At 38.9% G+C, this 22,445-nt stretch overlaps 3 pseudogenes across 3 annotated transcripts; 2 read left to right on the plus strand and 1 right to left on the minus strand.

Annotated features, from left to right (window-relative positions):
- Window positions 1–968, plus strand: LOC306646113 (olfactory receptor 7D4-like; annotated as a pseudogene). Its single transcript has one exon. The product of its transcript is annotated as an olfactory receptor 7D4-like (transcript).
- An 8,761-nt stretch (window positions 969–9,729) lies between these two features.
- LOC306646136 (olfactory receptor 7D4-like) lies at window positions 9,730–10,668 on the plus strand (annotated as a pseudogene). The gene has a single exon. The product of its transcript is annotated as an olfactory receptor 7D4-like (transcript).
- Window positions 10,669–17,961: 7,293 nt separating this feature from the next.
- On the minus strand, window positions 17,962–18,959 carry LOC306646395 (olfactory receptor 7D4-like; annotated as a pseudogene). The gene has a single exon. The product of its transcript is annotated as an olfactory receptor 7D4-like (transcript).
- Window positions 18,960–22,445: the final 3,486 nt, after the last annotated feature.

Raw genomic sequence — 22,445 nt, forward strand, 5'->3', positions numbered from 1 at the left:
ATGGAAGCAGGGAACACCACAGTCCTATTAGAGTTCCTCCTTCTGGGCCTCTCAGAGGACCCAGAACTGCAGCCCATCCTCTTTGGCCTCTTCCTGTCCATGTACCTGGTCACTGTGCTTGGGAATCTGCTCATCATCCTGGCCATCTGCTCTGACTCCTACCTCCACACCCCCATGTACTTCTTTCTCCCAACCTGTCCTTTGTAGACATCTGTTTCACCTCCACCACAGTCCCAAAGATGTTGGTGAACATCCAGGCACAGAGCAAAGGCATCTCCTACATAGACTGTCTCACTCAGGTGTATTTTTTTATGTTTTTTGGTGGAATGGATAATTTCCTATTGACTGTGATGGCCTATGACCGCTTTGTGGCCATCTGCCATCCCCTGAACTACTTACTCATCATGAGCCCTCACATCTGTGTCCTCCTGGTTCTGATGAGCTGGCTCATTGCCTTCTGCAGCTCCCTGATTCATATTCTACTGATGAAGAGGCTGAGCTTCTCCATAGGCACCAAAATCCCACATTTCTTCTGTGAGTTAGCACAGGTCCTCAAGGTAGACAGCTCTGATACCCTCATCAATAACATCATCCTGCTGGTAGCAACCGCACTGCTCTGTGTTTTTCCTGTGACTGGGATCCTCTTCTCTTACACTCAGATCATCTCCTTCCTAATGAGAATGTCCTGCACTGAGAGCAAGTATAAGGCATTTTCCACCTGTGGGTCTCACCTCTGTGTGGTCCCCTTGTTCTATGGAACAGCACTTGGGGTTTACCTCAGTTCTGCTGTGACCCATTCTTCCAAGAAGAGCACAGTCATTTCAGTGATGTACACCGTGGTCACCCCCATGCTGAACCCCTTCATCTACAGCCTGAGGAACAAGGATGTGAAGGGGGCCCTGGGGAGACTCCTCAGCAGAGTAGCCTCTGGTCCTTGAGGGATCACTGACTTCAGAAGCAGGTGGATGCTTGGACTTCTGAGGCAAATGCTGAGAATGTACTTATCATGACCTTTTTCTTCCCCGAAAACATGCTTCTTCATATTTCTATTCCAGAATCATGTTTGACTTTGCTTGTATAAGAATTTGCATTTGTTTCTCCTGAACCACTTCATCAGTACATCCTTCTTAAGTTTTCTCCCTGAAGATAGTCTTTAATCTATAGGGTCCTTAATCTACAGATGGTTCTAACCTGGATCAGGCTTTGTCTTGAGAATTCTAACTTGATGTTTAAAGCCCTTATCATGGTAAATACTAACATGAGTCCCTGGAATATTTTCCTCTCAATGTGAAGCTTCTTTACTTTAAAATGTTTAACCTCTTGTTCTTCCTGAAAGAACTGGAATGAAACCATACAACAGTCAAAGGAAAATAATTACCATTTCATGACTGTGGTTGACACTTGCCTTGTGTGACTTTATTTATCCTGAAAAGATTTCTTTGAGATATTTTATCTCTTTCACATAGTTTCTAAATGAAGAAGACTTGCTTAGACTGGAGTATAATGGGACCCTGAAACTTGAGTGCAGACTTCTCCTTTGTTATCCTGTCTTTTTTAACAACATGGTTAGATTTTGAAAAAGGAACATGGAATCTAGGAATCTTTGAAAGCTGGCTTGTTCATAGAAATCATAAAGATAAAATGCATAGGAGAACTCTGAGACATTACTTCCTTTTTTGTGATCCCTGTTTTCCCCTTTCTTCCTTCTTTCCGGCCTCCCACATTGCTCCCTTTTTTTCTTCCTTCATTCCCTTTCACTGCTTTATTGATTAATGATAATTATCTCTTTTTCCTTTTCATGACTAATATTTCAATGATGAGCATCAGGGTATGTTCCTTGTTATAGTTATTGTCAACAGGGATCCTGTGGATATGATGCACATATATCTGTGTGAGCACAAGTAAGTGCTGAGTAATGATATTTCAAATAATGAAAACCACATAGCTGTATGATGGTAGTCCCAAAACATGATATCACCTTGAAAGTTTGTTTCCATCTGAGCTTTTTAAAGTACACTCTGTGGTGTTTGTATAATGAAAAAATTTCATTATAATGTCTTTCTGAGGCCTATCCTCACTGTTAAGCAACACATGACTATATTTTTTAAAATATTTGGTCAATATATCTACTAATAGGACCATTGGGTCACAAGAGAGTTGTAAATATTTAACATTTTGAGGAATTTCCAAACTATTTTTAATATAAGCTGGTGCATTTTATATTCTAATATATAAAGATTCTAATATATAATCACATCCTTGTTCATACCTGTTATTTTCATTTTATATACCAAATAGCTCCCAATGTGTTCTGAAGTACTATCTCATTCTGCCTTTAATTTCCATTGCCCTGTGACTTATTGGCATCTTTTTAGGAGTTTGTTGGAAGTTTACATATTTTCAGTGGAGAAACAATTTTTCAAGTATTTGCTGATTATGTAATTTAATTGCATAGTTTGTGCTTGTATTTCTGAGCTATAAAATTTTTCATTTATTCTGGACACTTGATCTGGATAAGTGTTTTTCAATCATTTCCCAATTTTGGGAGGTGGGTGGTGGAGGGAAATTTCAATATCCATCTTTTGATATACAATAAACCAGACCAAAAACAGTAGGACAGAATTTAGAGTAGAATTATCAATAGTTGTGATGTATTTGACATTTATATAATATGTTTCAGAGAAAATGAAGAATATGCATGATCTTATTGTGTCACTTAATTTTATGACAATAGAAAAACTACAAAACACTGTTGAGAGACACTTAAGAGAACATTAACAGGAGCTTTTGTGAGAAATAAGTGCATGTATTTTATAGGTATAGAATATTGCCTAGCCTTTGGTAATAACTCAACAAATGGTAATTGATTTTACTATTTCCAAATAAAATCACTTTTATATTTTTAATGTTTTATTAGTGTATTATAATTATACATAATAGTGAATTTCATTTGACACAATCATACAAGACTGGAGTATAAATGTCTCCAGTTCAGTTCTTCCTCATACCCTCCCCTCTTCCCTCCTGCTCTTCCCCTTCCTCTACTCTCCTGGGCTGCTTTCTATTTATTTATTGTTTTTTAATTGGTGCTTTATAAATACACATAAAGGTGGAATTCACTGTGATATATAGATCCATATATATACATAATGTATATTTTTATGTATACACATAGCATAACTGGGTCAATTTTATTCCACATTTCCTCCCTTTCCTTATCCTTCCTCCCTCCCCTTCCAGCCCCTTCCTCTACTCCAATGATCCCCTTTCAATTTTCATGGGATATCGCTATTTTTTCCTCATTTTATTCTAACTTCCACAAAGGAGAGAAAACTTTGAAAAACCTTGACTTTCTGAGTCTGGCTTACTTGATGAACCATGAGGTTCTCCATTTCCATCCACTTACCCACAAATGTCCTGATTTCATTATTCTTTATGGCTGACTAGAACTCCATTGTCTATGTATGCCGCAATGTCTTTATCCACCCATCTGTCGAGGGTACCTGGGCAGCTTCCATAACTTGGCTGTTGTGAATTGTGCTGCTCTAAACATTGATGTAGCTGTGTCCCTATAATATGCTGATTTGAGATCTTTTGGATCCATACCAAGGAGTGGGACAGGTGGGCACATGGTGTCTCATTCCCAGTTGTTGGAAGAATCTGCATCCTGCTTCTCAGAGGGGTTGTACTAATTTCCAGTCCCCCCAACAGTGTGTGAGTGTACCTTTCTTTCCACAAATCCTTGCCAGCCTGTATTATTAATTGTATTATTTGTATTATTATTTTATAACTGCCATTCTAACTGGAGTGACATGAAATCTCTGTGGGTTTTTTTTTTGTGTGTGTGTGTTTTCCTGATACAGGACATTTTTGCATGTATTTATTGGTAATTTGCATTTCTTTTGCATTTCTTTTTGGTGATGTGCCTCTTCATTCTTTTGCCCATTTTTAATTGGTTAAATGGGGTTTTTGGTGTTAAGTTTTTGATTCTTTGTATATTCTGGATGTTAATCCCCAGAAGAGTAGCTATCAAAAATTTTATTCCCTTCTGTAAGCTCTCTCTTCAAACTCTTGTCACCTGGGCTGCCTAGAAACTTTTTAACTTGACGCCATTCCACTTAATCCATTCTTGGTTTTGTTGCTTGAGCTTTAGGGATCTTGCCTGGCCCAGTCAATGCTGGTGGGAATATGTTGGAAAGTCGACCCTATGTTTTCTTCTAGGAGTTGCAGATTTTCTGATCTAATTCCTAGGTCTTTGGTTACTTTGATTTGACTTTTATTCAGGGTGAAAGATAGGAATCTGGTTCCATTTTTCTCCATATGGATATCCAGGTTCCCAGCACCATATTTTAAAGAGGCCATCTTTTAAACATATGTTTTGACACCTTTCTCAAGTACCTGATGGCTGTATCTACGTAGGTTTGTCCCTGTGTCTTCTATCCTATTCCACTGGTCATTATGTCTGTTTTGATAACACTACTATGCTGGTTTTTTTTTTTTTTTTTAAGTATATCTCTGTAGTATAATTTAAGATCAGGTATTACAATACCTCCAGCATCATTCTTCTTGGTCAATATTGCTTTGTGTATTCTATATGATTATTTTCCATTTTTTTCAAGTACATAATTTATTGATATTGACTATACACAACATGATATAGAATAGAACTTTTGTGGGTTTTTTGTTTTTCTTTTATTTTGGTACTGGGGATTTAACCCAGAGGTGCTTTGCCTCTGAGCCCCTCCCCCAGAACTCTTGTGTTTTATTTTGAGATAGTCTCACTAATTTGCTTAGGGCCTTGAGGTATTCCTGAGCCTGACTTTGAACTTGCAATGCTCCTGCCTCGGTCTCCTGAGACACTGGCATTACAGGAATGTGCCATCACACCTGGCAGGATAGGACTTCTGACATTATTCCTCCCAGCTAAGTGAAATTTGTGCCCTTTGACCAACATACACCTAATCCTTCACCTCACAGATTCTGGTGTTTTTGTATGAGTTCTATATTTTTGGTTCCACACTTAAGTTAGTTCATATAGTATGTGTTTTCCTATGCCTGGCTCATTTATCTTATCATAATGTCATACATGTTCACCCAGGTGGAAGATAATGACAGGTTTTTCCTTCTTCTTATACCTGTTTCCTGCATGTGTGCATGTGTGTGTATGTGGATATATGTATTCATGCGATGATAAACACTTAGGTTGATCCCACACCTTGCTTACTCTGAACATTCTGTCATGATAATGGGAACAGACACAAATCTTGAATACTGATTTCGGATCATTATTTAGATATGCACACGGTAGGGAAATTGCTGTGTTACATGTCAAAGTTCTACTTTAATATTTTAGAGGAACCTCTGTGCTCTTTCTGCTCCTTCCCATGGTATTCAAGGATCCTTGTTCTCCACATGCTCAGCCTCACTTCTTCCGTCTTTTTAATAATAGCCATTCCAACAGGTGAGAGGTCATACCTTGGTATGCTTTTCATTTACCTTACCCTGGTGATTAAAGATAATAAGGATTTAAAGTCCTTGGCCCACTTTTAACAAAGTTATTTTTCCCCTATTATGTTCCATATATCTTGAATATTCACCTCTTATCCATTGAACAGTCTCTGAATAAATTCTCCTATTCCATTCATTGTCCTTTATCTCTGTGGATTATTTCTTTTGCTGTATGAAAGCTCTGTACTGGTTTCTCACACATGTTGGAATGGTTGTTATCAAAATGTTAAAGATAAGAGATATTATTGAGGAGGATAAGGAGGAAAGGGAACTCTTGTAGAACATGGGTGGGAATATAAATTAGTACAACCACTGCAGAAAACAGTAAGAAGTTCCTTCAAAAAATTAAAAAACTGAATGATCCAGTGATCCCAGGGCTGATTATATGTCCAAGGAAATAAGACTGGTATCTTTCTAAGGTATTTTACCTCTCATGTTCTGATCCATTAACAACACCAACTTATAAAATTCACATGAATGTCCAACAGATGAGGGAATAGAGAGAATGTGGCATGCATACCCAGTGAAATACTGTTCAGGCATGAATGAGAGAGAAACATTCTCATTCAAAGCAACATGGGTGAACCTGGAGAACAGTATATTGAGTGAAATAAATTAGACAAGAAGGATAAATACCCCATGATCACATTTATATGTAGGATACTTGATCTTACGGAAACAGCAGAATGATGTTTACCCAAGATTAGGAAGTTGGGAGTTCAATTTGTGAATGTAAAATTTGTCAAAGAATACAAATTCCAGGTGGATAAGAGGAATAAGTTAAAGAAATCAATTATATATCATGGTGACGATAGTTAATGATTATGCATCATGGTTTTAAAAAAAATGAGGAGTGAATGTCAGTGTTTTTACCATGAGAACAATAACAATATGAGGTAATGCTTGCGTTAATTTTTCGAATTTTGTAATTTTATAATTTATAATACTTTAAAATATGTTTATGCCTTGAATACATACAATTGTATTTATCCTTTTAAAAATAAATAAATCCAAACAAACTAAGAAAAAATATCAAGGAATTCTTTGTCTCCACAATATTGTGCACCCAAAATGGTCCATGAAACTTCCAAGTGTATGATGCAAGAGGGGCGAGTCACAGAAAGATGGTTTCCCCAGTACAGGGTCAGAGGGCCCTAGAGGATCTGGGTTCCAGGTTCTTGGTGTGAGCCAAGAATTGAGTAAAGTGAGAGATGTTGACAGGGAAGATGGAGGTTATTGAAAGCAAAGGGAGCACTCTGGGAGAGCAGACGGACTGAGCTGCCAGGTAACTCAAGGCCCAGGCTATACACTGGAGCTGTCTTTTGTTGGGCTATGCCAGTTCTCCCCCTTCTCCCCTGGGTGGATCTGCAATTGATTTGCACCTTGATAGACAGCTGAATTCTATGTAATTTATTTTCTATTGCCCACGCATAAGTTTCTTCCCCCCACAGCAAATGCACAGTGGGAAGCAATGCAATGCTAATGGTATATAAACAGCAACAAGTTTACTTGAGGCCAGTCCTTGGTCTACTGTGGATGCCCATGATTGGGGACTTTCCCTTCATGGTCTCAAATTCCCCTAGTGGTACCCAGCTTCCTCCTTTTAACATGATAACCCAGTTTCCCCTCATGAGAAGGAGCTTTAGGTGGGATGTTGGGAGGACCCTTTGAGGAACTAGGAGCCCTAAGGGGTGCTCCCTTCCCCTGCCCTGTCTCCCACCATGTGCTCCTTGTGGACATGAGACTTCCCTTGAGAATGGCTGGTGACCTAGAATTTAAACCACATGGGGAGAAAATTTTCTCCTTAGAGAAAATAAAGTAATTTCACCCTACTTCTTCCTATGTAGAAGAGAAATTGAATGAAAATTTTCCATTTTCTTATCTTCATTTTACCCCAAGGGATCTTACATGTTTGGAGACTGGAGAGATAATAGAACAGTTTGTTTAATCAGGAGCCCTGAGAATTCAACACTTGAGATGCTGGAATGTTTAAACATGCCCATGTTGCTCCTCATCTACCATTCTCTGATCCAGCCTCCATCAAAACCCAAGTAGGCTTCCTTGACACAGAATGTGGAGAAGACAAAGCTTCCCTCACAGACATCTGAGAGAGTTGGTGTGGCTGTGCCAGTAAAGGCAGTGTTTGGTTTTTAACATAATGAAAACATTCTGCTGTTGTGTGATTAATCATCACAGGGTTTCAACGTGTGTTTTGTCTCCATGATGTTTTTCTGGAAATTTGTAGAATTATTCCCATCACCTCTAGCAAGATCCCCAGACTGAAGTGAGTAATATATTATTAGGAAAACTCCACAGAATAACATCCAACCTAGGGAGGCATACCTCTGGCATGCAATCCTTTTAGGATGAGTCTTTGCAATCATCCTTCAGTGGAACTCTGTCAAGCACTGTAAGGAGAGCCAGGCGCCCCCACAGTTATGGTTATAATTTATATTCATTTGCCCATTTTTCTGATGAATTATGTTAATCGACATCCTTATGTGACTGGGCTTCCCTTCCCACAGCTGACAGCAACTCTTAGTTATCCATTTATTGCTTAAAATCATTACTAAGGTCAGTTATTATCCTTATTATTCAACACTGTTCATATTAGGCATGTGAAAGTTTGAGGATTCTTTTGGTTATATAGTTGACTTTTTAGCCTCAATTCTTGTTACATAGCCAAACTTGGATTTCATTTGCTTCTGTGGGAGGATCCATATGAGTCCCTGGAAAGACCCATGATGAGTCCCAACAATCACAGCGTCAGGCCCACAAGTGAACAGAAAAGGTCGACCTGAGAAGCACATCGAGGAGGAACACAGGCAGCTCTTCTCTGGACTCACACGCTCTACCCCGCTGCCACTCACCCCACCCTCCATCCCACTGACCTCTCACACTCCCTGCTATACCAACCCCACTGGAAGGACAATATTTCTCAGCCTAGACACTTCTTTTTGCCTCAATTGCTCTGGTTACAATGACCCATCCTTCCTCTCTCAGTTCAAATATTTTTATTTCAGGGAAGTGTATCTTACCCACCTCACCAGACTAAACTTTCTCTCTATGAACTCTGTCTACTTCAGCATAATTAGCATTCTCAGACATTCATAAAAACCACCCGCTAGAATATAAACCCAGATCTATAAGTTAAATTTGCTTTTAATTTTTAATTCAATTTCAATAATTCTGAAGATCTTATCCAAATTCATTTATAGTATATTTGTCCATAAACTCTACTGATCTGAGCACACTGTCCCCCCCTTTGAAGAGCATGGTCATGTGAACACACTCTCACGGGGTCTTGAATTCGGCTTTAATGCCTGTGTGCTTTGGTTTCCTCCTTCTATCTATGTAGACTACGCGTTTTTTCCTCTTCTCGTAAGAACTCACTGAGCAGGAATTCTCTGAAAGAAGGAGCCACAGGGATCACTATTAGAAGTGTGTCATGGCAGTGAAAAGAGGTAACCTTCCTGCTTTATTTGTGATCATCACAATCCTCAGAATTCTAGCCTTGGTGGCTGCCACAACCTAAAAGGGAAATTAATCAAGAATACCATACAGACAGATTTGATGGAGATGCTATGGAAAAAAGCTCCCATCTGTGATTATGTCACAGGAACTACAGTAAAAAAGGACAAGCACCATCTAATCCTATTTTGCTCTTATGTCCACATTTTAGTGAATATTCACTATTCCTAATATAGAGTTGAGTATCTGTGGCAAAGAGAATCTAAAATTACTAAAAGTCACACAGATGAAAAATGATTGAACCAAAATTTTGTTCTAGGAAGTCTGACTCAAGGACTCAATTTCTAAATCATACGATGTGGAGCTCTGTATGTCTAACATAATTATCATACAAGAGGAGCACAATAATAGCATTAGCAATAGTGATTCCTCCTATTTATTGACATCCTACTATGAAAAAATGCATACCAAAGAAAAATTGGTTGGTTTAGATAAATTCACATACATAGGGGAAAAAGCAGTGAGAAGATGATAAATAAGAACTTATTGCTATTTTTTTTAAAGGCTGGTCAGTGATACATATTTAAAATGGACAGAAACTTTACCACTTGACTCAGTGAATCAGTCTCATGAGAAATTCTTATGGAGAGTGAAGTTCATCTATCCAAGAGTGATATTATATTGTAAGTGGTCGCTTTCCTGTTTTTTTCAACTCAGCACATCTCTTTCTTAAGCAGAAGAGCTGGTGACATGGAGTCAGCAAACCACACTCGAATAGCAGAATTTGTGCTCCTGGGCCTCTCAGATAATCCACAACTGCAGCCCCTTTTCTTTGGCCTGTTCCTGTGCATGTACCTGGTCACAGTGCTTGGGAACCTGCTCATCATCTTGGCTGTCAGCTCTGACTCCCACCTCCACACCCCCATGTTCTTCTTCCTCTGCAACCTGTCCTTTGTTGAACTCTGTTTAACCTCTGCCATCATCCCCAAGATGCTGGTGAACATCCAGGCACAGAGAAAAAACATCTCCTACAGAGGTTGTCTTATACACGTGTATTTTTTAATGATTTTTGCAGGGATGGATAATTTCCTTCTGACCTTGATATCCTATGGCCGCTTTGTGGCCATCTACCAGCCTCTGAACTACAGGGTCATCATGAACCCCCGACTCTGTGTCCTCCTGGTGCTGCTGTCTTGGCTCATCATGTTCTGTGTGTCCTTGCTTCACATTCTACTCCTGAAGCGACTGACCTTCTCCACAGGCATGGTAGTCCCTCATTTCTTCTGTGAACTCTCTCAGCTTCTCAAAGCAACCAGCTCTGACACCCTCATCAATATCATCTTACTGTATGTGGTGACCGCCCTGCTGGGTGTGTTTCCCGTCACTGGGATCCTCTACTCCTACTCTCAGATTGTCTCCTCCTTAATGAGGATGTCCTCCTCTGTGGGCAAGTCTAAAGCCTTCTCCACCTGAGGGTCCCACCTCTGTGTGGTCTCCCTGTTCTATGGGACAGGCCTTGGGGTTCACCTTAGCTCTGCCAGGACCCATTCTTCTCAGGGGAACATGATCACCTCAGTGATGTACACTGTGGTCACCCCCATGCTGAACCCCTTCATCTACAGCCTGAGGAACAAGGATGTGAAGGGGGCCCTGGGGAGACTCTTCAGCAGAGAAGCCTCTTGTCTTTGATGGATCACTGACCTCAGAACTATGGGGACATTGTGTCCCCTGAGGCAAATGTGAATTTCAATATCTTGCTGTTCCTCCCTAGAAGTTGTGCCTGGTGTTCACAAACGACCTGACTTTGCAATTTATTTTTGTGTACTTACCCCTCATGAACTGCCTTAGCAATTCATTATTTTTTCCGTTTACATGATAAATCTAATTAAAAATTCAAATATTTCCTATAGATATTCCTGTGATTTCCAACTTCACGTAAAGAACTTATATCAAGTATTGACATGGTTTCCTAAAAGTACCATTATTGACCAAAATTCTATTTCACTGTTTTTCATTCTTTCTTTGGAATTAAAATCATGAAAATGAAGGCTTAGCCTGTGCGTACTGCTTGTCAATCCACACAGGTGACTTCATCATGGAAATGTTTCTGAGAGCTTTCTGTGCCTTTCCACTCATTTCTCAAAGGAGGAGACTGAGATCAGAAAGAACGAGGACCTGGTTAGATCCGTGAGTCCGCTCTCCTCCTCTCTTTTCTCCACTTTTTCCAAGATGTGCTTAGTCCTTCAGCGCCAGAGCTGGACGGCACCTTGATGGTGATCTCGTCATGCAATTCCCAGGAGTCCAGTGTCCGGGTGACCTCCGGACGCTGCTGCATTGCTTGCGATCCCTGCTCTTTTCCTTTCTGTTTTCCTCCCCTCACGCCCACCTTCTCTCCTTGTCTCCCCACTTCTGACTGTTTACTGTGGTTTAACTTCTTCAATTCTAACCCGCTCCATCCCTGTCTATGACTCAACGTGGTCCTGGCGAGTGTGCACACCAGCTGGCTCGCCATTCATCCAGGATGGCCTTTAGGCCATCTCACCCTGCGGCTCTCGGCTGAGTGCTCTGTGGATATTCATGCGCTGGACTCCGTCAGGTGCCCCTGACCACCCTCCAGGCGAGGGCAGACTGTATACCCAGCTCCATCAACATCACGGCCCCTCCTGGTGTCGTAGCCCAGCAGCTCGTTAGTGCAGGTGCTCTCTGCGATGTCCGAAGGGCTTTGCAGAGACTGCAGGGCGTGGCTGTGTTGCTTTCAAGGCTTTTGGTTAATGGGGAGGAACTGGGGATACTGTGGTGATTGTGGGCTTAACATTTTGAGCAACAGCCAGACTGCACGTCACAGTACCTGCCTCACATTACATTCTAATCTAAATGTTGATGTAAATACCAACATATTCACATCCTGCCAAGACTTGTTATTTTCTTTACTTCTTTTGTGTGTGTGTGTGTGTGTGTGTGTGTACCAGGAATTGAACCCAGAGACACTTAACCACTGGACCACATCCCCAGCCCTTTTTTATATTTTATTAGAGATAGGGTCTTGCTGAGGTGCTTAGGGCCTCAGTAAGTTACTGAGGCTGGGTTTGAACTCACAATCCTCCTGCCTCAGCCTCCTGAGCCACTGGATTACAGGCATGCCATCAACTCTGTCTCAGGTAGAGGTTCCTTGGGTGCGAAGTGCATCTCATTGTGTGTTGTTTTCATCTCCTTCTGAATAACTGGCCATGTGGCCATTGGTAGTGTGAAAATTGGTCCAAAAAAGTCTTTTTGTCACTTTGTCATTTTTAATTGTTTTCTTCTTTTGGAAAGTTCTATGTGTAATCTTGGTACTTAACACAGATCAACTGACTGTTTTGTGAATATCTCCCCACCTTGTGTGATGTCTTAATGTTTTTTCAGTGCTCCACTTATGGTAATTACCTACGGGCATTGTGATGTTCAGTAGATTTCTCTGGTGTTAGTCCTTATGTCTAATTGAAATTTTGTGTGCTTCAATCAATGTCTACCCAATCCTCCACCACAAGGCCTCTGGAGCCACATTTCCTTGTTTGTATGAGCTGTACTTTTAAAAATCCATGTGTCAGCTCACATGGTGTTTGTCTTTCTAGATCTGCCTCCTTTTCCCTTAATATAATATCATACAGGTTCATCCATGTTGTAGCAAATGATGGTTCCTCTTTTTCTTGCATGAGTAATATTCCAATGTGAGTGTACACCACATTTCCTTATTTATGTATTGATTTGATTCTAGACACTGAAATTGATTCCATATCTTGAGCCTTGTGAATAACACTGCCATGTTAATGGTATTGGACACCTATCTTGGCAAAAAGATTTTAGGTGGATTTAGGGTTGCTGGATCATCTGGTAGTTCTATTTTTTGTTTGTTTGTTTTTTGAGGGATCTAAGTACCATTTTCCATAATGGATAAACAATTTACATTCTCACAAACAGTATGTCAGTGTGCCCTTTTCTCCACATCCTCATGGGAACTGGTTATCTTTTGTCTTTATGTTATTAGTCATTTTATTTTATTGTATTTTATTTTATTTATTTTTTTGGTTGTAGGTGGACACAATACCTTTATTTTACATTTATGTGGTGCTGAAGATCAAACCCAGGGCCTCACACATGCTAGGCAAGTGCTCTACCACTGAGCCACAACTCCAACCCCTTATTAGCCATTTTAACATGTGTCATCTCCTGTGGTTTGAAATTGCATTATCTTGATGATTAAGATGATGAGCATTTTTTTGCACACTTATTAACCATTGTTTGCCTTTTATTGAGAAATATCTATTCAGCCTATTTGCCTTTATTTATTTATTTATTGGTACTAAGAATTGAACCCCGGGGTGGGGATACTTAACAACTGAGCCACATCCCCAGATCTTTTTCAAAGTTCTTATTTTGAGACAGAGTCTTGCCAAATTGCTTAGGGTCTTGCTAGGTTGCTGAGCCTGTCCTTGAACTTGGAATCCTCCAGCCTCGGCCTCCTGAGTCACTGGGATTACAGGCATGAGACACCACTCCCAGTTTCCTTTGCCCATTTTTAATTAAGTTAATTTTCTTACTACTGAATAATATGAGGACTCTATTTTGAATATTTTCCTCTCATCTATTGTATAGTTTTCGAATATATTGCCCGAATCTGTAAGTTGTGTCTTTACTCTTTAGATTGTTTCTTTTGTTTTGTGGAAGATATTTAGTGTGATATAAACCTCATAGTTCTATGTTTGCTTTTGCTGCCTCTTGTTTAGGTTTATAACAAGATAATCATTACCCAAGCAAATTTCTTGGTGCTTACTTCTATGTCTCCTTCTAGTACTTAAGAGCTTTAGGTCTTACATTTAAGTTGTTAATTCATTTTGAGTTAAAGTATGTGCATGTGTGTGTGTGAAGTGATTTTTGAGTTGGTATAATTTTCATTTGATTTATGTGTGTGGTTAATTTCACTTTACTGATATTCAGTTTTAGTAGCATAATTAACTAAAGACAGACACCTGTGTCCTATGTGTGTTCATGTCAAATTGTCAAAATCAGTTGGCCATTAACTGATTCATACAAATGTGGATTTGTTTTTCGATCTCTATACTTTCCTATGGTTATTTATGTCTGGTTTTATGCCACTACTGTGCTCCATTATCTTCATGTCGTTTGATCACGGATTTTAATTTTGATGAAGTTCAGCATAACTATTTTTGCTTTTGTTACTTGTGAGTTCAATGTTGTATCTGAGAATCTGTTGCAGAATCTCCTGTAATAAAGGTGTTATTTTTTCTTCTGAGAGGTTTATGATTTTGGCTATTGCATTAAAACTGTTGAACCATTTATCAGTCAATGTTTGTGCACTGAGTGAGCTAGGAGCAAACATTCCTTCCTTTGCACTGATCTTCTTCTTGGAAAAGGTCATGAGGTAAGTCTGTGAATCACATCGCTGCATCCAACAGCTGCCCTATACACACAGTTCTCAGCGACACATCGAGGAGGCTCCAGAAAAGATCACACTGGAGGCCACAGAATAAGTTCTAACAAGTTTTTCAAGGTTTGAATTATATCGAGTATCTTTTCTGGCCCCAATGGCATTAAAAAATGGTAACCAAACAGGAGAAACGTGGAAAAACTCACAAATATGTAGAACTCATAAACACACTCTTGCACAACCAATGCATTGGGAGTAAAAGAAAAAGGATTATTTCCCTTATGAATTGCTAAATGATTCATTAGCTAGAATAACAAAGAAAAAATTATAAGGTTCAAATGAATAAAATCAGAAAAGATAAAGGATTCATTAAACTCTAAACCACAGAAAGGTCAAAAATCATAGGAGGCCAGCATAAATAATTATATGCCAATATATTGTTTAGTACAAAAAATGGACAAATTCCTAGACAAACACAACCTACCAAGATTGAATTCTGAAAAAGAGAAAATTTGAACAGACCAATAATCTCTAAAATGATAGATCAGGTATTCTTTTAAGAAAAGACCAGGAAATGATTTGATGGCTTCACTGAAAAAAAGGACAAACATCAGATCTCAGATCTCAAACTATTCACAGTTGGATACTCTTAATGATGAAATTGTGTAATTCACGACATCTTTAATGGACCTTATATTTGGTGAAAGAAGCCAGATACAGAAAGACAAAGGTTGCATGATCTGATTCATATGAAGAATCTAAAACAGTCATTCTCACAGAAGTAGAGCTCAGAACAGCGGTTACCAGAAACTGGGCATCACAGTGGAGACAGAAAGAGGTGGGTCAGTAGGCACAGAGTCAGTTAGAGGGGAAGAATAAATCCTGATGTTTCCCTGCATACTGAAATGACTACAGTTGACAGGGATGCTCATTTCAAAATACCTAGAAGGGAGGATGTTGAATGTTCTCACATTCAAAGAAATGATAAGTGGTTGAGGTACTGGGTTATTAACTACCTTTATTTGCTCTTTGCTTAATCTGTACATGTATGAAAGTATCACATTGCACCCAGTAAGTATATACAGCTCTGTTAAGAGAAATGAGCCAGATATAGATAGATAAACACTGCTGACCTCACCCACATGTGGAATCTTAATAGGTCTGACTTATAGAAACACAGGTTTGAATTGTGGCTACCAGAGCTGTAAGGTGGGGAGTTGGGCAGATGTTGGTAAAAAGACAAAAATTTTCAGTTAGAAGGAATAACTCCATAGTGCTATCGTACATCATGATGTACACAGTTAATAATAAAAATTTGAATACTTGAAAAGTGGAAAGGTATCACACAGAACAAAATGATTTTTTATAATTTTTATTAGTTCTTTTTACTTATGCATAATATTGGGATTCATTTTAATATAAAAGCTTGGGATATGATTTGTCCTAATTCCATCCCTAGTACTTCCCCTTTCGCTCTTCTTCTCTCTCCCCCAATTTCCCTTTCCTCAACTCCAGTGATATTTCTGGAGCAAATATTTATAAAACATACTACTCATAAGGAGCTAGTATCCAAATATATATACAAATTAGAAACAAACATACACACTGTGCAATTACAAAACAGTAAAATGTTGGAAAGATCGTTCTCCACAGAAGGTCTATGAATTCCTACAAATTGTAAACAAGTTCATGGAAGGATGCTCAATTAGTTATAGTGCAGTGAAAATCAAAGAATACACCACTTTATATCCACTAGAAGGCTACAGTTTAAAAAGAGGAAAATAAGTATTGGCAATAATGTAAAACATTATCACCTGATACAATGCAATAAACGTAAAATATGTGACTGTGAAAAACAGGTGATTTCTAAGAGAGTTAGAGATATGATTATCATATGACCCAGTAATTTCACTCTTAGGTAAATTCCCCAAATGAATGAAATGCTTAAGTAAACATTAATGCAGGTTAATAGTAGCATTACTCATAATACCGGAAACATGGAAATCACCCAAATATTTACCAATGGATGGATAGAAAATGACCTCTGTGTATCAATAAAGTACAATATTATTTGGCCATGAGAAAGAAGGAAGGAACCAAATGAACAATGACCAATATAACAGTCAGAAATAAGGAAGGAGAAAAAAGGGAAGGAAGGAAGAGAAGGAAGAAAAGGGAGGAAGAAGGAAAGGAGGAAGGAAAGAAGGAAGGAAGAATAACAAAGAATATAGCCATATCTCACACTTACCCTAGGCATTATATCAATATGAGTCCAATGGCCAAACTCTCTTTCACAGGAAGTTTCCAGTCTCCATGTTAAGAATCTAGTCAATGTCTTATAAAAAGTAGTGTCAAAGTTAGAAGTGTGAGTTCAGTGTCAGTTTGCAAGGTTATAGTCCATCTTAATCCCAGTATCTTCTGAGGTGGAGTGAATGTCAGAAAATATCTCAAAGAAATGTTTTCAATATTAAAAAAAACATGTATCTCCAAGCGATAAGCAGTCTTCCTATGGTAATCAGTTGCCTTGACTACTGCATGACATCCATTCCATTTCATGCAGTGAAGACAGGAACACAGTCAAGTTAAAGTGAACAACATGAACATTCAAGAGGATGATTTTTCAGTTATATTTTTAGTGGGCACATAATAAGTGTATATATTTATAGAGAGCAATGTGAGTTTTTCCTTATATTATGGAAGCATGGTGTACATAATGGTGGGATTCATTGTTACATATTTGTACATGCACACAGTATAGCAATATAATTGGGTCAATACCATTCCCCAGTATTTCTCTTTTCCCTCCCCACCTCCCTCACCTTGCTCCCTTTCTCTCTCCTTGGTCCCTTTCCTCTGAATTAAAGTAAGCCTACTACAGTGATACAGGCATACCCATGTTTATAGCAGCCTAATTCAAAATAGCCAACTATGGAACCAGTCTAATGTCCATCAATGAATGAACGGATAAAGAAAATGAGGTACATATGGACAACAGAGTTTCATTCAGCCATAAAGAAGAATGAAATTATGTCATTTTCTGGAAAATGTGTGGACTTTAATAACATTATGTTAAGGGAAATAAGTTAAACTTAGAAGGTCAAGAGTCACATGTCTCTCATCAGTGGAAGCTAGAGAGGAAAAAGGAAAAGAAGGATTGGGGTAAATCTGGAAATTGAAGGAGAACAATGTGATATTTAGATACATGCATACATTGTGGAAAGATGAAACCAGGATAATTGGCACATCCTTTACCTTAATATTTATCATTTCTCTGTAGTGAGATCATTTATGTCATCAAGAGGATAATTTTGAGTAAACCATGTCTTCATGTAATATGATAAGTACATTAAACATAAAGTTAGAAATATTAGAAAGACATAACAAATTAATGAAAGATGGAACTAGGAGGACCAAATACAGGTAAAAATATTCAAAAGGAATTACTTATGGAGTTGTTGAGGAGAAACAAGTACAAAATCATATATTCAAATCTCACTCCCAATTCTTCTGAGTAAAAACTGAATCATGTGTCTTAGAAAACAAAAAGATCTAGGATGTCAAAATTCAGCATTTGCCTTAGGAGCACAGTGTCCACTTTGCACTGAAGACACTGCTCCATTAATGAGACAAGGCTGCTCTGCTGAACAGTCTCCCCAGACCCCCTTCACATACTTGTTCCTCAGGCTGTAGATGAAGGGGTTCAGCATGGGGGTGACCACAGTGTACATCACTGAGGCCACTGTGCTTCCTTGGGAAGAATGGGTCAGAGTAAAACTGAGGTATTCCACAAGACTTGTCCCATAGTATAAGGAGACCACACAGAGGTGGGACCCACAGGTGGAAAAGGCTTTATACTTACTCTAAATGGGAGACCTCCTCATTAAAGAGGAAACGATCTGAGAGTAAGAGTAGAGGATCCCAGTGACGGGAAACACACCCAGCAGGGCAGTTGCTACATAGAGAGTGATGTTGTTGATGTGGGTATCAGAACTGGCCACCTTGAGAAGTGAAGGCAGGTCACAGAAGAAATGTGGGATTTCTGTGTGTACAGAGAAGGTCAGACGCATTATCAATAGAAGATGAAGCAGGGAGGCCCAGAAAATGATGAACCAAGATGTCAGAACCAAGAGGATGCAGAGTCAGGGGCTCATGATGACTGTGAGTTCAGGGGGTGGCAGATGGCCACAAAGCAGTCATAGGCCATCACGGTCAGTAGGAAATTATCCATTCCAGCAAAAATCATAAAAAAATACACCTGAGTAAGGCAACCTCTGTAGGAGAAGTCTTTGCTGTGTGCCTGGATGTTCACCAGCATCTTTGGGACCATAGTGGAGGTGAAGCAGATGTCTATAAAGGACAAGTTGGAGAGGAAGAAGTACATGGGGGTGTGGAGGTTGGGGTTAGAGCTGGTAGTCAGGATGATGAGTAGGTTCCCAAGCACTGTGACCAGGTACATGGACAGGAAGAGGCCAAAGAGAAGAGGCTGCAGATCTGGATCCTTTGAGAGGCCAAGGAGGAGAAACTGTGATACTCCTGTGTGGTTCTTTGCTTCCATTTCACTCATGTATCTGCTGCAGAAGGGACAAGAGCAGAGCTCCAAGAACTCCTGGCTGGCACCTCAGGTAGTCATCACACTTAGATGGAGGTCCTTTATCCTTTGTTGATTCCTGCCAAAGACAGTGGTTCACTCAACTAATTGGCAATCCATTTCCATTTTAAATGGGTAAACTTATTCACATTTTCATTACTTTTAGCATGAAAGTATTTTCTTTTGTTATCAAGGTCACTACTTTTGATTCTTCTTTTGAATTGACAGACCTAAATTAGTTCTTCTTTGAGATGAGCTGTCCAATTTAATTGAAAACTTTTATGTCTTTTCTTTGAATACCCTCACAAGTGTTTATTCTAATAGCTCTATAATAGTGATTAAGAAAGCATTTTCAATTCAAACAGGCTTTATTCTCTGACTTGATACTTCCTAAGCATGTGAGAGGTAATCCTCAGTGTTCTATTGTTTTTATTCTAAATGTGTGATTATTATTAGAACTTTTGTTGTGAGTTTTTAAAATGCCTTGTGCACAGAATTTCAAGAAACAACAGTTGTTATAATTATTGCTAATTTCAAAGACATCCTTTTTTATGATAATTATTTTGAATATGTAACTCTTTCAAGGTACAGATTAGAAGTGTGATTTAGAAAATCATCTCTTGAATCACACCTCTGAAGATCTTGAGTTTCTTAAACTCTTTTGGCTACAAATCCTTCACCTTTACAATAGGAGGTGGAAAGTAAAATGGAAGAAGGAAAATAATTGAGATGATGTGCACAGACTTTTCTACTGTGACTTCTGGAACATATAATGGACATTTGATAAGTGTACATGTTTTCTGAACATCAAAATAAATGTGTCTCTCATTGCTATTGTTTATACATATCACTCTTAAAATGGAGCAGTTATCAAGAACGGATTTCAGATCAGTTTAAGTACAACAGGTTAGTTACCTCTTTGTCTTCCAAACAGCATTTCTAATTAATGGAGATTCCTATGGTTCTTTTGTTCAGAGAATTCCTGCTCAGTGAATTCCTCCAAGAGTAGGAAGCATGTGGACTGCATATTGGGGGAGGAACAAAAAGACACCACCATTAAAATAAACTAAAAGAAGTGTGGATCACGTGTGCTCATGCACCTGTGCTCTTGAGTGTATATGCATTGTGTCACAATTCTCAAAGTTAATTGCCAAAACTTCCATTTGGAAGATTTTTTTTTCAGTGTTCACAGTTTCTACATATCAAACTACCTTCAAAATATTAAAAGAGTAATATAGTTTTTGAAAATGAATATTTATATATAGCGTATATACACAAGGGAATGCCACACCATAAAGAAGAATGAAATTATGGTATTTGCTGGTAAATGGATGGAACTGCAGACTAGCATGCTAAGTGAAATAAGCAAATCCAAAAAAACCAAGGGGAGACTGTTCTCCCTATGTGGACACTAACACACATTAAGGAGGGGTAGAAGGAAGAATAGAATTTCATTGAATTAGACAAAGGGGAATGAAGGGAGGGGAAGAGGAAACACAGCAGAATGAATCAGACATGACTTTCCTATGTGCATAAATGAATACATGACCAGTGAAACTCCACGTCATGTTCAACAACAAGCATGGGAGTTATGCTTCACGTATGGATAATAGTTCAGAACACATTCTACCATCACGTATAATTAAAAAGAACAAATTTTAAAAGATTTAATTACAGAAAAGATTACAATTTCCATGATAGAAAAAGTCTCCATATTATCAATGCCAAAAAATAAAAATAGCTTTAAAATGTAAAAAATAACTGAGAATCATTACTCTGGGGAAAATGGGTAGATTTCTGTCATCTGAAATTTTGGACTGACAGAGGAAGGGTGGGTGTGGTTAATGAGAGGCGGGAAGCAAAGAAGCATCATTCCAGGCCCAGAGCACAGAATGTGCAGTTGTCCTGTTGGAGAGGAGGGTGTCTGCGAGATCTTGGTGACGGGGCACAGGACTGGGAAGGTGGAGTGTCTGAAGCCACCACACACCTGGCTTCCGTCTTCCTGGGTCCCCATCATATTGTGAAGTGGTGTTCCTTTGTGGCCTTTCGGTTTGACTGTTTGAGCTTATCACATGACTTTCCAGGGACTCACTTGGTAAACGCCACATTTTAGGTGCTCAGCAAATACAAAGGTTGCGTGTATAATAAATGTTAGGACCAAACTCTCAACCTTATCACCAAAGAATCTCCTGGCTTGCTGATTCTCAAGTATTGACAAAAACTAGTAAAATGAAATAAATGCATTTCTATGTCTTTTTTAGAGCTGGGAACATAGCTCAGTGGTAAAGCTCTTGCCCAGCATGTGGAAAGCCCTGGGTTCAATTTCCAGCACCACACAACACAGACACAGAAAGAATATCACGTGATGAAAACTCAGTATGGGTTCTAGAAATGGAAGCCAGTTTGACATAGGGTGTTTGTAAACATAATTAACCACAGAAATAGGAAAATGAAGATACATAAAAACCATAATAATAAAAGAAAAGGTGACTTTGGGAAAATTTAATATTCACTGCTGTGTTTAGCAGTGAGGGATGAGACTGTCAGTAAATAAGTAAATCAAGAATAATCTTCTAACCCAATAAATAATGGTTGTTTACAAACCACAGGCAGCAGGAGAGTTTGTACTGAAACAAGAGTAGTTGTGTTAAATTCATGAACATGACAAGACAGTCTCCTGCAATTTCAAACTTTTGATATTTCCTGACCATTTTAAGTGAATAGTCTCATGAGGAAAGGAAATTGGACTGAGGGTTGAACCTCAGAAATAATTGCTGTTAGTAGACGTTATTGTGGACTGGACGGTGAAATGATAACAACAATAATGAAGTAAGAAGTGCTATCAATCAGCAAAATCTTTTAGGAAAAACGGAGTGTAACAAAAATGCAAACTTAAAACAAAAGAGTACCTCACGCATAATAGATTTTTGGTGAGCCATTGATAAATAACGGGATGCAAGAAATCTGACAGGAGCCCACAATTTCTACTGAGAGTGGAGAAGAGTTGAAAACACTCCAGAAACCAATTCTCATGAGAAAAAAGTACTAAATTCCAAAGAGGAGGGACAGAAACAGAATAAAAGCTGAGAATAAGAAGTCTTGGTGGAAACTAAATTCTCTCAGACTACAAAGACTTCATCTTCATGAAGAAATAAAGAAATATGGAATGCTTGCAGCTTTGTTAGTCTGAGAACAAAGCTCAGAACTCCTTTTTCTCTTCTCTTCCTTCCTACCCCACCTGCTTCTCTGGGGCACACCAGCTCTCTTGGATGGTTGTCACTGAGACTGTCTCCTCTCCAAGACCTGTTCCCCAGGAATACCACTGGGTTTTCATGGAGGCTTGTTTCAGAGAATTACAGGTGAGGGACAACAGGAGCATGTTTACAGCTTCTGCTATCTCAAGGGTTGAAATCCCAGAGGTCCTCATTATAAAAATTGTGCTATATTCCTACA

The sequence above is a fragment of the Sciurus vulgaris genome (genome assembly GCF_902686455.1).
Source record: "Sciurus vulgaris genome assembly, chromosome: 16".
Classification (NCBI taxonomy): Eukaryota; Metazoa; Chordata; class Mammalia; order Rodentia; family Sciuridae; genus Sciurus; species Sciurus vulgaris.